The sequence below is a fragment of the Scyliorhinus canicula genome, unplaced genomic scaffold, assembly GCF_902713615.1.
Source record: "Scyliorhinus canicula unplaced genomic scaffold, sScyCan1.1, whole genome shotgun sequence".
Classification (NCBI taxonomy): Eukaryota; Metazoa; Chordata; class Chondrichthyes; order Carcharhiniformes; family Scyliorhinidae; genus Scyliorhinus; species Scyliorhinus canicula.
Window position 1 is genome coordinate 948760 of NW_024055497.1, and position 17265 is coordinate 966024.

The window sequence follows — 17265 nt, forward strand, 5'->3', positions numbered from 1 at the left end:
CAAATGCGGCCGCACCAGAGTTTTGTACAACTGCAACATGACCTCATGGCTCCGAAACTCAATTCCTCTACCAATAAAAGCTAACACACCATACACCTTCTTAACAACCCTCTCAACCTGGGTGGCAACTTTCAGGGATCTATGGACATGGACACCGAGATCTCTCTGCTCGTCCACACTACCAAGAATCCTACCATTAGCCCAGTACTCTGTCTTCCTGTTATTCCTTCCAAAATGAATCACCTCACACTTTTCTTCCTTAAACTCCATTTGCCACCTGTCAGATCAGCTCTGCAGCTTATCTATGTCCCTCTGTAACTTGTAACATCCTTCTGCACTGTCCACAAATCCACCGACTTTAGTGTCATCTGCAAATTTACTCACCCATCCTTCTACGCCCTCCTCCAGGTCATTTATAAAAATGACAAACAGCAGCGGCCCCAAAACAGATCCTTGTGGTACACCACTAGTAACTGGACACCAGTCAGAACATTTCCCATCAACCACCACCCTTTGTCTTCTATCAGCTAGCCAATTTCTGATCCAAACTGCTAAATCACCCTGAATCCCATGCCTCTGTATTTTCTGCAATAGCCTACCGTGGGGAACCTTATCAAACACTTTACTGAAATCCATATACACCACATCAACTGCTTTACCCTCATCCACCTGTTTGGTCACCTTCTCGAAGAACTCAATGACGTTTGTGAGGCACGATCTACCCTTCACAAAACCATGTTGACTATCTCTAATCAAATTATTCCTTTCCAGATGATTATGCATCCTATCTCTTATAAACCTTTCCAAGACTTTTCCCACACCAGAAGTAAGGCTCAACTGGTCTATAGTTACCGAGGTTATCTCTACTCCCCTTCTTGAACAAGGGGACAATATTTGCTATCCTCCAGTCTTCTGGCACTATTCCTGTAGACAAAGATGACTTAAAGATCAAAGGCTCAGCAATCTCCTCCCTAGCTTCCCAGAGAATCCTAGGATAAATCCCATCCGGCCCTGGGGACTTATCTATTTTCACACTTTCCAGAATCGCTAACACCTCCTCCTTATGAACCTCAAGCCCTTCTAGTCTAGTAACCTGTATCTCAGTATTCTCCTCCTCGACAACTTTGTCTTTTTCCTGTGTGAATACAGATGAAAAATACTCATTTAACACCTCTTCTATCTCCTCGGACTCCGCGTACAACTTCCCACTACTGTCCTTGACTGGCCCTACTCTTACCTTAGTCATTCTTTTATTCCTGACATATCTAACGTCTAACAGATCTAACGTTATATAACGTTTCATGTCTGTATGGACCAGGTAAGGATGACAGACTTAGAATCATAGAATCCCTACAGTGCAGGAAGCCATTCGGCCCATCGAGTCTGCAAGGACCCTCCGAAAGAGTACTCTACTGAGGCCCACTCTCCCACCCTATCCCCATAACCCCACGCATCGATCATGGCCAATCCACCTAACCTGCACATGTTTTGACTGTTGGGAGGGAACCAGATCACCCGGAGGAAACCCACGTCGACACAGGGAGAAATGCACAGACATTTATCCAAGGCCGGAGTCATGCTGGGTCTGGCGCTGTGATGCAGCAGTGCTAACCACTGTGTCACCATGCACCCCCTCAAAGTCATCAGTGAACCAATGATCCAATTTATGGGCTGACATTGGGATTAGGGAAGGGGATCAGAGTGAAGGTGTAGCTGTCACTGGGATTAGGGAAGGGGATCAGAGTGAAGGTGTAGCTGACACTGGGATTAGGGAAGGGGATCAGAGTGAAGGTGTAAAGATTATGGGTGAAGATTTGGAGAAAGTGAGTAGCTTCAAGTATGTGAGAGAAGATGGAAGTTTGGAAATGAAGAATCAGATGAGCTCTGGTTGGAGCAATTGGAAGAAGTGCGACGGAATGTTATGTGACAGAAAATTGTCATTGAAACTGAAAAGGAAGAATCAATAAGACAACTGTGAGACTGGCCTTGTTATATCGTGCAGGAACTTGGACTACATCAAGAAGAGAGGAACAACAACTGGAGAAGAATGAGATTCAGATGCTGAGATGGATGTGTGGAGTGATAAGAACGGACAAGATCAGGAACCAGTCCGTCGGGGGAAGAGCAAAATCAAATCACAGTAGTTACTTGTGAACACATTGGTGTCTCAGCAGATTGGATAACTCAATGAATCCTTTCCCACAGTCGGAGCAGGTGAATGGCCTCTCTCCAGTGTGAATTTGCTGGTGTGTGAGCAGGTTGGCTGACTGAGTGAATCCCTTCCCACACTCAGAGCAGGTGAATGGCCTCTCCCCAGTGTGCACGCGCTTGTGTTTCAGAAGAGTGGATAAATCATTGAATCTCTTCCCACATACGGGGCAGGTGAACGGTCTCTCTCCAGTGTGAGTTTGTTGATGTACAGTCAGGTATGTTGATCGTCTAAACCCAGTGCCACAGTGAGAGCACCTGAACGGTCTCTCGTCAGTGTGAACACGTTGATGGGACATCAATTGTCCAGAACTTTTATAGCACTTCCCGCAGTCTGCGCATTTAAAAGGTCTCTCGCCACTGTGAACCCGCTGGTGTATCAGCAGGTCGGATGATCGAGTGAATCCCTTCCCACACTCTGAGCAGGTGAAAGGTCTCTCCCCAGTGTGAGTGAGTTTGTGTAAATGCAGGCTGCCGGACTGAGTGAATGCCTTCCCACACTCGGAGCAGGTGAATGGTCTCTCTCCACTGTGAACCCGCCGGTGTCTCAGCAGGTGGGATGACCGAGCGAATCCTTTCCCACACTCAGAGCAGGTGAACGGCTTTTCCCCAGTGTGTACTCTCTGGTGTATCAGCAGGTGGGATGACTGAGTGAATTTGTTCCCACAATTGGAGCAGGTGAACGGCTTTTCCCCAGTGTGAACTCGCTGGTGTGTTAGCAGGTGGGATGACTGAGTGAATCCCTTCCCACACTCGGAGCAGGTGAACGACCTCTCCCCAGTGTGAACTCGCCGATGATTCAGCAAGGTGGCTGACCGAGTGAATCCCTTCCCACACTCGGAACAAATGAATGGTCTCTCCCCAGTATGAACTCGCTGGTGATTCTGTAGCGCAGATGAATGAGTGAATCCTTTCCCACAGTCTCGACATTTCCACAACTTCTCCCTGTTGTGACTGCGCTTGTGTCTTGAGAGGCTTGATGACTGGTTGAAGCCTCGCCCACACACAGAACACTTGTACGGTTTCTCTTCACTGTGAACGGTGCTTTTTTCTTCCATATTTAAAATCCGATCACATTCAGGTTATAATAAAATAGGCAACTCCGCCTGATCCTGATGTGATGTTGGTTTCAGTTTCCTGAAATGAAATGAAAATCGCTTATTGTCACAAGTAGGCTTCAAATGAAGTTACTGTGAAAAGCCCCTAGTCGCGTTCGGGGAGGCTGGTACAGGAATTGAACTCGCACTACTGGCCTTATTCTGCTTTACAAGCCAGCTCTTTAGCCCGTTGTGCTAAACCAGCCCCTAACCAGACTGCAAACTGTCCCCTTGTAATACCCTGTGAAATTGATTTAAAACAGAAAAAAGGGAGTGAGAGCGAATCCACAAGAACACAAAGGCAGGTGGTGAAATTGAGCCGAATGATTCTGGTCATTTGTGGGGCTGGCACTGGGAAAAAGTGACCATGAAAACTGCTGGATTGTCATAAAAACCCAACTGGCTCAATGATGTCCTTCAGAGAAGGGAACCTGCCACCCGGTCAGGGGCTGTACAAGAGTTTGGACACGCGTGGGCAGTTGGGGACGTTGTGTTTTTTCTTTGGATTCTTTTTTCTTTTTTATATGTATATATACACACACACATGTGTCGGCCCACGCGACTGTTTAAGAAATGTTAATGTGTTAAATTGTGAAAATTTTAAATGCTGCAATAAAATGTTTTCTGGAAAAAAAAAGAGTTTGCCCACTATGGGTGAAGAGAGATGATGGCATTGCTGCATCATGGCTGGGTGTAAATCCTGTAACTCCTTATCTAACAACATTGTTTGAGTCCTTTCACAACACGGACTGCGGTGGTTGAAGAAGGCAAAACATCATCTTCTCCACAGATAACTGGGGATTGGCAATATTTGCTGCTGTCTTGTTGGTGACACCCAAATCCCAAGAATAAATCTGACAAAATATGTACATATAAAACAGATCAAAATCACCTCCAGGAAAACGTGTTCCTAAATGTCAGTTTATAACCCAATCTCCCTTGGAATCTACTCCCTTGACAATTTCAAATCTGAAATCATTGCTCCAAACTGGGGTACAAAGTCCTCAGGGTTAAACCCAGAAGCTTCTCCTCCATCTCCACTCCAGCCAGACTGAAACAACAAAACAAAGGGAATTGTCCAAGACCCTGGAAAGAAAAAAACCTGCAGGGATATGAGGAAAGAGCAGGAGAGCGGGAGAGGCTGATTAGTTCTTGCAAAGAGCATAGGCATGATGGGCTGAATGGCCTTCACCTGTACTGTAATATTTCAATGATTCTGTGGAAAAAGGAACTCTCCAGGAGGCCAGAGACCAACTCTCACAAGCAATATCCACCCAGATAACAGTAAAATACCAAACATAGTTAAAATAAACCCACTATTAGAGGAAAAAGAAGTTAAACAATGGCAGAGAGGTGTTCAGTGAGGGCAGAGCTGAAACAGAGCAATGGGTGAACATGGATTCAGATCCACAGTTAAGGAGCCAAACCTGCCCCAGAGCCCTGGAACCTGAGCACAGATAACAAAGCACAACACTAAAAACTCTAAATTATGAATGTTCAACAATACTCACCTCTAGAACAATTTCACCATTTTCAAATTTAAAATCTCCTGCTGGAGCCTGCAGCTGGAGAGCTATCAGAAGCACTGGAATCAGAGGAAATCGCAGTCTTCAAAGCTCCTGACTATAAAAAGAGATTACAATTGTCAGTTGTGGTTAGAAATTAAGAGAGAAACATTTTTTTCTGACTTCAGATTGCTATGTGAAAATCCTCCTCTTCTAAACCCCTGTAAAACAAGTTTCCAAAATCCAGTCAATCCAGTATATAAATTCATAACATTCCCTCCTCCTGTTTCCTAGCACTGGATTACGTGAACTGGGATCTGCTTACATTGGAAGCAGGTTGGGAAAGATTCGCTGAGTTGATTCCTCACATGAAGGGATTTGTTTTATGAGGAAAGGTTGGGCAGGTTACATATACTCATTGCCATTTAGTTAAATGAGACGTTATCTTACTGAAGCATATATAAGATTCTGAGGGAAGTTGGCAGGGTAAGTCCTGAAAAGATGTTTCCTCTCAATAGTGAATCAAGAATTGCAGGGACAGTTTGATGAGGAGCAATTGCTTCTTTCAGAGGACCAGTAGCCGGTGGAATTCTCTCCCCCAGTGAGCAGAGGAGGCTGTGCCATTGAGTATATTAAAGGTTGTGTTATGCACCATTTTTACCTACAAGGCAGACAAAATGTTAGGGAGGATGGGGCCAGGGGAAAATGGAGTTAAGACTATGATCAAACGAGACACGAGTTTACTGAATGGCAGAGCAGCCTTGATTGTCCAAGTGGCCTCTTTCTGCTTCAAATTCTGATCTTATCCTTCTGTTATTGGGATGGCTGCACATGTGCCCGACAGAACCTCCCTCCTCTAAAGATAGCGGCCTTTAACCTGTACCTTTCTCAATGAGACAAACATTTCTCTCCTGGTCACTGGAACCCTGAAGCTCTGCCAGACCAAAGAAATGCAGTTTAACTGGGTTGGCCATGCTAAATTTCCTCTTAGTGTCATAGAACATAGAACAGTACAGCACAGAACAGGCCCTTCGGCCCTCGATGTTGTGCCGAGCAATGATCACCCTACTCAAACCCACGTATCCACCCTATACCCGTAACCCAACAACCCCCCCCCCCCCCCCAACCTTACTTTTTAGGACACTACGGGCAATTTAGCATGGCCAATCCACCTAACCCGCACATCTTTGGACTGTGGGAGGAAACCGGAGCACCCGGAGGAAACCCACGCACACACGGGGAAGACGTGCAGACTCCGCACAGACAGTGACCCAGCCGGGAATCGAACCTGGGAACCTGGAGCTGTGAAGCATTTATGCTAACCACCAGGCTACCGTGCTGCCGAAATGATTAAGTGAGTTATGGGTATAGGGTGGGGGCGTGGGCAAGTTGTTCTTTCCCAGGGTGGGTGCAGACTGGACGGGCCGAATGGCTCCTTCTGCCGGGATTCTGATTCTCTCCATTGTCAGCAGGATGTCCGCGCATGCGCTCTGCTCCCCGCTGAAAGAAGATGGCGGCCGCGGAACTGGGCCTGATCCCGGATAAAAGCTCCACAGCTGCAAACGCGCGACCTGCAAGATCTTATTCCGGCCTTGGGGCCTGCACCTGGTATTGATGAAACCACCGCTCCCTCTCCACCCGCGGTACCCGGCTCCATTCCTCTCTCCGCCCCGACTCACACTTGCAGAAAAATAAACCGTTCCCGCACTGGCAGGGCTCCCAGAAAAGTGACACTGCGCATGCTCCGAGTACAGCACTGCGCCTGCGCACCGGCTCCTGTCGAGTGAATAGGACACATTCACAGCCGCCAGGAATGTTGGGTAATAGCCGTACCATTGACAGCTCGAAAATAACTTTGTTACCAATTGAGATAAATTAATATAAAAATCTCAGATTGTGAATTGGTGATCTGCTATGTTCCATATGGGGCTAAATTTCCCCTTAGTGCCGAGACGGGGCTGGTTTAGCACAAGGTTAAATCGCTGGCTTTTAAAGCAGGCCAGCAGCACGGTTCAATTCCCATACCAGCCTCCCGAACAGGCGCCGGAATGTGGCAATGAGAAGCTTTTCACAGTAACTTCATTTGAAGCCTAGTTGTGACAATAAGCGATTTTCATTTCATTTCAAAAGGTTAGGTGGTGTTACGGGGATAGGGTGGAGGTGTGAGCTTAAGTAGAGTGCTCTTTCCAACGGCCGGTGCAGACTTCCTGGGATGAATGGTCTCCATCTGAACTGTAAATTCTACGATTTAAATTCTATGATTTCTGAACGTTCTCCATTGCGTGCAAGCAGAGGTTTTCCGGCTTTTATGCGTTTCCCTCTCTCTCTCCTCCACTGATGGTGCTGACTCTGGCTAGCTCCAATCACAGTCAGTGATCCCTGTCTATGATACTGAATATTCACTGTTTTGTAGAATGATACAGTACAGATGGAAATTATTTGGCCCACGATGTCTGTTCTAGATCTTTTAAAAGTCATAAGAACAGGAGTAGGCCATTCAGCCCCTCAAGCCTGTGCCACCATTTAATGAGATCATGGTTGATCTGTGGCCTAATTCCATACACCTGCCCTTTGTTAATATCCCTGAATATCTTTGCTTAACAAAAATCTATCTCAGATTTAAAATTAATAACTGTTCTAGCCGCAACTGCTGTTTGTGGGAGGGAGTTCCAAACATTTACCAAACTAATTTAATTTAATAATCTTTATTGTCACATTAACACTACAGTGAAGTTACTGTGAAAAACCCCTAGTCATCACATTCCGGTGCCTGTTCGGGCACACTGAGGGAGAATTCAGAATGTCCAAATAACCTAACAACACGTCTTTTGGGACTTGTGGGAGGAAACCGGAGCACTTGGAGGAAACCCATGCGTACACAGGGAGAATGTGCAGACTCCACACAGACAGTGACCCAAGCCAGGGAATCGAACCCGAGACCCTGGAGCTGTGAAGCAACAATACTACCCACTGTGCTACCATGAACCTTTGAGTGAAGAGGTGTTTCCAAACACCTCTCCTGAACTGTCTAGCCCGAATTTCTGGACTCTGCCCCCTAGTTTTCGAACTGCCGTGCGATAGTTAGTTTATTTTTATCTACTCTGTCTTTCCCTGTTAATATCTTGAATACTTTGATCAGATCACCCCTTAACTTTCTAAATTCATGAAAAATATGCATAATTTGTGTAATCTCTCGTGTAACTTAACCTCTGTAGTCCAGGTATCATTAATGTAAACCTATGTTGCTCTCCCTTCAACGCTAATATATCCTTCCTAAGGAGTGGTGTCCAGAACTGCTCACAGTATTCCAAGTGGGGTCTAAACAGGGTTTTGTATAGTTGCATCATAAGTTCTGTGTCTTTGTACTCCAATCCTCAAGATATAAAGGCTAGCATTCGATTAGCCTTTTTGATCATTTTCTGCACTTGTTCATGGCATTTTAAGGATCTGTGCACCTTAACCCCAAGTCTATTTGGACACAAACTCTATGTAATCTCTATCCATTTAGATAGTACTCTGCTCCATCCTTTTCGGTCCAAAATGGGTAACCTGAAACTTGCTGACATTAAATTCAATCTGCCACACTTTTGCTCATTCACCAAGTCTGTCATTATCTCCTTGCAATTTTATGCAATCATCTGGACTGCCTACAATGTCACCTAACATTGTACCATCAGCAAATTTGGTTCATGTCTTTCTATGCCATCATTGAAGTTATTAATGAATAGTGTGAATAATTGAGGCCCCAACACAGATCCCTGTAACCACCACTAGTCACATCCTACCAATTAGAATACTTACCAATTATCCCCACTCTTGTTCGCCTGTCAGCTAAACAATTTCCTAACCATGTCAATAATTTTCCCTCAACTTCATGGCCTTCCACTTTATTTTATTTTAAATGTATTTTATTACAAACATGTATCAAAACAGGTTACAGCAAACAAACACCTCTTAAATGTACTTCCCAACAATCAACTGTGCAGTCTGTACAGATTTTTCTGCTTTTTCAACCCCCCCCCCCCCCCCGCCCCCACCCCTCCCCCGCAACGAACAGCCCCTCAAACACGGTCACAAACATTCCTCAGCTTTCCTCTAACCCCCCTGAAGAGCCGCTTAACTCATACTTTATCTTCTCTTCTCTAATCACAGGAAGTCGTACAGGTCACCCAACCAAGACACTACCCCGGGCCTTCCACTTTAGTTAAGTCTCTTATGTGGAACTTTGTCAAATGTCTTCTGGAAGTTCATATAAATAAAATCCATAAACATTCTACTGTCCACTACCTTCGTCACATCTTCAAAAAATTCAATAAGATTTTATAAAATTAATTTACGGGATGTGGGTGTTGCTGGTTAGGCCAGCATTTATTGTACATCCCTAGTTGCCTTTCAGAAGGCGGTGGTGAGCTGCCTTCTTGAACTGCTGCAGTAACTGAGGTGTAGGTACACCCACAGTGTTGTTAGAGAGGAGTTCCAGGATTTTGGCCTAGCGACTGTGAAGGAACGTCTTTATATTTCCAAGTCGGGATGGCAAGTGACTTGGAAGGGAACCTCCAGGTGGTGGGATCCCAGGTATCTGCTGCTCTTGTCCTTCTGGATGGTAGTGTTGTGGGTTTGGAAGGTGCTGCCGAAGGAACCTTAGCGAGTTATTGCAGTGCATCTTGTAGATGGTACACACGGCTGCCACTGTTCGTCGGTGATGGAGGGGTTGAATGTTGGTGGAAGGGGGAGCAGTCAAGCGGGCTCCTTTGTCCTGGATGGTGTTGAGGTTCTTTAGTGTTGTTAGAGCTGCACTAATCCAGGCAGGTGGAGAATATTCCATTATATTCTTGACTTGTGCCTTGTAGATGGTGGACAGGCTTTAAGGGGCGTGGAGGAGAGGGGGATAGCAGGAGGCGAGTGAATTCCCGTAGGATTCCTAGCCTTTGACCTGCTCTGGTAGCCACATTATTAATATGGCTAGTCCAGTTCAGTTTCTGATCAAACGTAACCCCCATGATGTTGATTTTGGAGGATTCAGTGATGGTAATGCCATTGAATATCAAGGGGTGATGGATAGATCCTCTCTTGTAGGAGATGGTGTGGTGTGAATGTAACTTGCCACTTGTCACCGCAAGCCTCGATATTGCCCAGTTCTTGCTGCATTTGAACATGGATTGCTTCATTTTCTGAGAAGTCACAAATGGTGATGAACATTTTGCAGTCATCTACGAGCGTACCAACTTTTGACCTTATGATGGAAGGAAGTTAATTGATGAAGCAGCTGAAGATGGTTGGGCCAAGGACACTACCCTGAGGAACTCCTGTAGTGATGCCCTGGAGCGGAGATGATTGACCTCCAACCACCATAATCATCTTCCGTTGTACCGGGTATGACCCCAACCAGCGGCGAGTATTCCCCCGATTCCCATTCACTCCAGTTCTGCTCAGGCTCCTTGCTGTCAAGGGCAGTCACTCGCATCTCAACTCCGGCATTCAGCTCTTTTGTCGTGTTTGAATCAAGGCTGTAATGAGGTCAGGAGCCAATTTACCTTGATGGAACCCAAACTGAGTGTTCATGTGCAGGCATGACTTTCCCTTCATGAATCCATGCTGGGTCCCCTGATTAATTGACCAAAGTTTTTTGAGCTGTTCAGCTACCCATTCCTTTTTTAAAAAATAAATTTAGATTACCCAATTTTTCTAATTAAGGGGCAATTTAGTGTGGCCAATCCACCTACTCTGCACATTTTTGGGTTGTGGGGGCACAACCCACGCAGACACGGGGAGAATGTGCACACTCCACACAGACAGTGACCCAGAGCCGGGATCGAACCTGGGACCTCAGCGCTGTGAGGCGGCTGTGCTAACAACTAGGCCACCGTGCTGCCCCCAGCTACCCATTCCTGATTATAGACTCCAGCAATTTCCCCACCACAGATGTTCGGCTAAACCGTCTGTAATTCCCTGGTTTACCCCTTTCACCTTTCTTAAAAGTGGAGTGACATGTGCAATTTTCCAATCCAGAGGGACTATTCGTGAATCGAGGGATCTCTGGAAGATTATAGTTCGGGTATCTTCAATGTGCTCCCCTACTTCCTTTAACACCCTCGGATGGAACCTGTCAGGTCCTGGGGATTTGTCACGCTTTAGTGCCATTAATTGCCCAGTTACTGATGCTATACTTACGTTAATTGTATGAAATCCCTGTTCTTTACCGACTAGTCATTTTTATGGGACTTCCAGAAAAATATCCTCCTTTTCAACTGTAAACACTGAGACAAACTAATTGTTCAACATGTCTGCCATTTCCCCGACCCTCCTGGAAACTTTATAATCAGCTTTATTTAGTTCCCAGTCCCGACCATCCTGCAGCCATGTCTCTGTAATACTTACTGCATCATAATCTTTAATTTGAATTTGCACCTGCAGCTCATCTAGTTTATTCCTTACACTCCGTGCATTAGTTTGTCGAACTCTTACTTCGGCGAGACCCCCAACATGCCCCTCAGCACTGTTGCTTTATTCACTTGTTTATTATTTACCTCTTTTGGTTTAACCAGCATACTCACGGTAGTAATTTTTTAAATATTTAGAGTACACAATTATTTTTCCAATTAAGGGGCAATTTAACATGGCCAATCCACGTACCCTGCATATCTTTTGGGATTGGTCGAGTGAGGCCCACGCAGATACAAGGAGAATGTGCAAACTCCACACGGACAGTGACCCGCGGCCGGGATCGAACCCGGGTCCCCGGCGCCATGAGACAGCAGTGCTAACCACTGTGCCACCGTCCCACCCTTATACTTATTGGCATTTTGCCATTGGCTGCACTTCCTGAACTTCGGTTCCGGACTATTTCTTTACTCGCTATCCTGCTACTTGTTTTTGGAACTGAATTGACTTCCCACTCCCCAGAGTCTACCAAATACGTTCAGGCCAGACTGAAGGGTCATGGTGTTGTGATCTCACTTAAAGAGTGTGGAGCAGTCGCAGCATCTGGGTTACAATGAACATTCATCTTCTGGAAGCCCTTGTGTGGCCGGTGACAATGTGCGGCTGTGAAAGCTGCAGCATCAAGAAGCCGGACGAGGCTCCAATAAAAGTGTTTGAATTGAAAGGACTCAGACGGGTATTCTGTCTGTCATGGACGGCAAAGTGGATGAATGAGTGGGAGCTGGAGAAAGCTGGTGTTCAGAGGAACCTGTTTGAGGCAGTGATATCAAGGAAGCTCACGTATTTTGGACATGTGTTGTGAATAGGAAGGGAGTGTTTGGACAAAGAGGTAATGCCAGGCACCTGGACACTGTGTACAAGGAAGGCCCAAGGTGGCCTGGGTGGATAGTATCAGAATGTGGACTGGCCTCTCGATGGGACAGGCAGTGAGAGCAGTGGAGAAATCAGTGAGAAAGATTGTCTAGACAGCGGCCAACACTTGGAATGAGGACGGATGAAAGACAAGACAGGTCACCTTTTGCGGTAGGCGAAAGACTATTTACTAAACAGGATAAAATTAATGTACTATATCTGCATTTGCAGATCATTGCAGTGGAAATGTGCTCTTGCTCAAAGAGAATCAGTCCACTGGAGTGAAAATTGGAAGACCGACCAGTCCAGAGGGAAACCCTCTGACCTTCCCTGTTCACCAAATGTCAGAATGAACATGGTTCAGTCCTGAATGTAATTAACAGCAGAATCCAACCCCTCTAATTACTTGTGAACTCGCTGGTGCCTCCGCAGATGGGATGCATTTCTGAATCCTATCCCACACACGGAGCAGATAAACGGCTTCTCATCAGTGTGAACTCGCTGGTGTGTCAGCAAGTTAGATGAATTGGTAAATCCCTTGCCACACACGGAGCAGGTGAATGGTCTTTCCCCAGTGTGAACTCGCTGGTGTGTCAACAGGTTGGATAAAATAGTAAATCCCTTCCCACAGACAGAGCAGGAGAATGGTCTCTCCCCAGTGTGAACTCTCTGGTGTATCAGCAGGTTGGATGAATTAGTGAATCCCTTCCCACACAGTAAGCAGGTGAATGGTCTCACCCCAGTGTGAATTTGCTGATGTGCCATTAGGCAGGATGAATCTCTGAATCCTTTCCCACATTCGGAGCAGGTGGATGGTCTCTCCCCAGTGTGAACTCGCTGATGTCTCAGCTGGTTGGATGAATTAGTAAATCCCTTCCCACACACTGAGCAGGTAAATGGCTTCTCCCCGGTATGAACTCGCTGATGTGTTAGCAGGCTGGATTAATCTCTGAATCCTTTGCCACACATGGAGCAGGTGAATGGGCTCTTCCCAGAGTGAACTCGATGATGTCTCAACAAGTCAGACGAATTAGTAAATCCCTTCCCACAATGAGAGCAGGTGAATGGTCTCTCCCCAGTGTGAGTACGTCGATGAGTTTCCAGCTCAGATGGGAAAGTGAATCCCTTCCCACAATCTCCACATTTCCATGGTTTCCTCATGGTGCTGGTGTCCGTGTCTCGGTGCTTTTCCAGTTACACTGATCGTAAAATGGCCGAATGACGCCGTCAGATCTTGCTTTTAATATTCTATTAAAGGAGATTAGAAATGTCATCACTGTCAGTACAGCTCACAAATTCAGAACAGACAATTGACACTGTGAAACATGCTTTCCTATCTCATTCCCCAAATGCTGTAACTTTCCACCCACTGCTCCGAATATATTTAATGATGCAGTCTCCACTGTTCTCTGGGGAAGAGAATTGCAAAAACTAACCACCCTCTGAGGGAAGAAATTTCTCCTCATTCACCCGAGGAAGGAGCTGTGCTCCGAAAGCTAGCCATTCAAAACAAACCTGTTGGACTTTAACCCGGTGTTGTAAGACTTCGTACTGTGCTCACCCCGTCCAACGCTGGCATCTCCATATCATATAAAGAGGGCGCCCGTATTTCGCACCTTTCATTTACTCAAACATTTTCTCTCCTGGTCACTGGGACCCTGAATCTGCTGCTCCGCAAAAATGACCGCGCATGCGCCCCGCTCCCTGTGGAACGGAGATGGCGCCGCTGGAACTGGGCCTTTCCCGGATAGAAACTCCGCAGCTGCAAACTCGGGAAATGCAGGATCTGATTCCGGCCGTGGGGCCTGTACCTGTTGTTTATGAAGCCTCCGTTCCCTCTCCACCCGGACTCACAGCTCCATTACTCACTCCGCCCCACCGACTCTAACCCACCACAAAGGCGCTCCCGCACTGGCAGGGCTCCGAACAAAGTGACAATGCGCATGCTCCAGATACAGCCCTGACTGCGCATGCACCGGATACAGCACTGCGCATGCTTCGGATACAGCACTGCGCCTGCTCACTGGCCTCCTGTGGAGTGAATAGGGCATATTCACAACCGCAGGGTAATAGTCCTACCAATCAAATCCGAAACACTCAACCAAATAACTTTGTTACGATTTGAGATTAATTAATTTAAAATCTCAAATTGTGAATTGGTGATCTGCTATGTTCCGTTTTCTCAGTGTTCTCTTGTGTGACCACGCAGAGGTGTTCAAGCTTCTGTGCTGTTTCCTCTCTTACCTCCTCTCATGGTACTGACTCTGGCTGGGTTCAATCGCGCCGCCACTGGTCCCTCTCTCTCTCTCTATTCCTGATACTGAATATTCAGTGTTTCACAGAATGATACTGCATGAATGGAAGTCGTTTGGCCCATTAGACTTGTACTGGCTCTTTGGAAGATCTCTTCATTGAATCCCACAGCCCTGCTGGCAGAGTGAGAACAATGTGTATCTGCTGTTTTCCAATTGGATTGTTCATAGTCACATTCACCCCTGTGGAAAAAAATGATTTGCCCGTTTTCTTTTAGAATGCCCAATTCATTTTTTCAATTAAGGGACAATTTAGCGTGGCCAAACTACCTACCCTGCACATCTTTGGGTTGTGGGGGCGAAACCCATGCAAACACGGGAGAATGTGCAAACTCCACACCATCACAGCATTTAGCCTATCAATCTGAGGACATCATCATTATTCTTGCCCTTGAAACTGTTGACCGAATCAACCACAATTCTGAAAGCTCCATTAGTTGTAACACTCTCAGTGAAAACATATTTATCTAGCAAAAAACACACAGCTTCTCCACAGCAGAAAGGAAACCACTCACACACCAGTCCAAACTCTGAATGATTTCGGATGTTGCTAGTAATTGTCCAGAACTAGTTGTTATTTGCGAGGTGAAGGTACATCAGTAGCAGGAGTTGGTGAAGAGGGTGATGGTAATAACCAGGCAGTCTGACTCACCAGGAATGCTGCTCTAGAGGAAGGTCCATGGGATCCATCTAAATTACAATCATTGGCACCGGTATGACAGACTCCAGATAAACCTGATTTAAAACACTTGTCAGGACCCATACCCTAGCGTGAGAATGGTAAAGAGGTGATAGACTTTCCCTTATCTCTCACAGCAAGGACTCACCCATCCTACACGATGAGGTTTTCTATCACAAAGAGGCTCTAATTCGATTTGGGTCACATCTGGATGTCTTACAAAAAGATTTTTTGTTTAGGGATCAAATTGGGTGAGTGTTTCACTTTCATGTCCCCATATGCTCATAATTAGTACTGGTGGCTGAGGAAACACCAGGATGTTTATCAGCACCTGAACCTGTGTCCAAACTAATCCGGTCATGCAGCAGGAAGACTAATTGGGAAGTTCCACATGATGGTCGGGATAAATTGGGAAGAACAAGTCTTTTATGGGCTATTCAGAACTGAGGGAAGGAAGCACGGTATCTATCTTACTATGGAAATAAGTGTGTCAGGTACAAAATTTAAGAAGTCTGATAACTAGATTGAGAATAAGTACTATGTTTGATTTTATCCAAAAGGGACTAGATGTGGATGGTCACCATGCTCGTGGACAATGTCATACGATCACCACTCTTCAAATTTTCCTTTCTGACCTCCAGCCAGGTAATATTAAACATTTAGGTTGGAAAGTCAAACATCTGGTTCAGGGGAAGGTGCTCCTACAAACGATTCACTGGGATAGTTCCCTCCATGCTTGAATTGAAATTAACTATTGTTGCCTGTCCCTGGGTCTCCTGTTGTTAGTTGGAAGAAGTCCTCCATGGACCACCGTTGGAATATTGTGTACAGTTCTGTGGTCCAGCTAGTGTCTCATATAAGTTTAGCATAACCAGCTTGCTACTGTACTCCATGCCCTTATTATAGAATATTATAATAACCTTTAATAATTTTTATTGAAACAAGTAGGCTTACATTAACACTGCAACGACGTTACAGTGAAAAGTTCCTAGTCACCACATTCTGGCACCTGTTCGGGTTCACGGAAGGAGAATTCAGAATGTGCAATTCACCTAGCAAGCACATCTTTCGGGAATTGTGGGAGACAACTGGAGCACCCAGAGGGAAGCCATGCAGACACAGGGAGAGCGTGCGGACTTCACACAGACAGTGACCCAGATGGGAACCGAACCTGGAGCTGTGAACAACTGTGCTACCGTGCTGATGACCCATATGCCTTAACTGTTGTCTTCACCTATCCTACCACCTTTAATGACCTCTGCTCCTGTACCCCACGATGGCACAGTGATTAGCACTGGTGCTTCACAGCACCAGGGACGCGGGTTTGATTCCGGCGAAACCTCTCAGCCGAGTCCAGCATCGGCACTGCGCATGCTCCACATCACCTTGCCCGGGGAGTGATTGACGGCAGCTCTAGACCAATAGAAAGAAACTGGCGGGGCTGGAGGACCCAGCTGCTCCTCCAGCCAATCAGAGTGAATCAGGGACGTGACTGAGCCCCAATTACCATCCTGTATTAGAGCATGCGCAGTGCCGATATAAGTTCAGGATTTTGGCGGTCGGGTGGAAATTCTCAGCCGGTCAATTTCAGATCGGTGAGTCATAAGGGAGAGATGGAGCCAGTGGATGGGTCGGGAGGTTTCATAAACACTCCGTGTAGGCCCTAAATTCGGATTACGAAGCTCGAATACGGGAGTTGAATTGGCGATCGCTGTTCGGGCTTTTCCCCGAGACAGGCCCGGGTGGCCGGGCGCATGCGGAGGGAGTGAAGGCCCGGCTTTGCTCCGCCTCCCATTCACTCTGATTGGCTGGAGGACCAGCCGCCCTTGTTCGGTCCTCCAGCTCTTTCTATTGGTCCGAACCCGCCGTCAATCAGTCCCTGGGCATTGTGACACTGATGTGGAGATGCCGGTGTTGGAAGTCTGACACCAGGTTAATGTCCAATAGGTTTGTTTCAAATCACTAGTTTTTGGAGCACTGCTCCTTCCTCAGGTGAATGAAGAGGTATGTTCCAGAAATATATACATAGGGAAAGTCAAAGATGCCAGACAATGCTTTGAATGCAAGCATTTGCAGGTAATTAAGTCTTGACAGATCCAGAGAGAGGGGGAATCCAGGTTAAAGAGGTGTGACTTGTCTCAAGCTTGGACAGTTGGTAGCATTTCGCAAGC

The 17265-nt window shown here is 46.3% G+C and overlaps 1 pseudogene; it reads right to left on the reverse strand.

Annotated features, from left to right (window-relative positions):
* Nucleotides 1-1423: 1423 nt before the first annotated feature.
* Nucleotides 1424-17265, reverse strand: part of LOC119960281 — a 51974-nt pseudogene continuing 36132 nt past the window's right edge.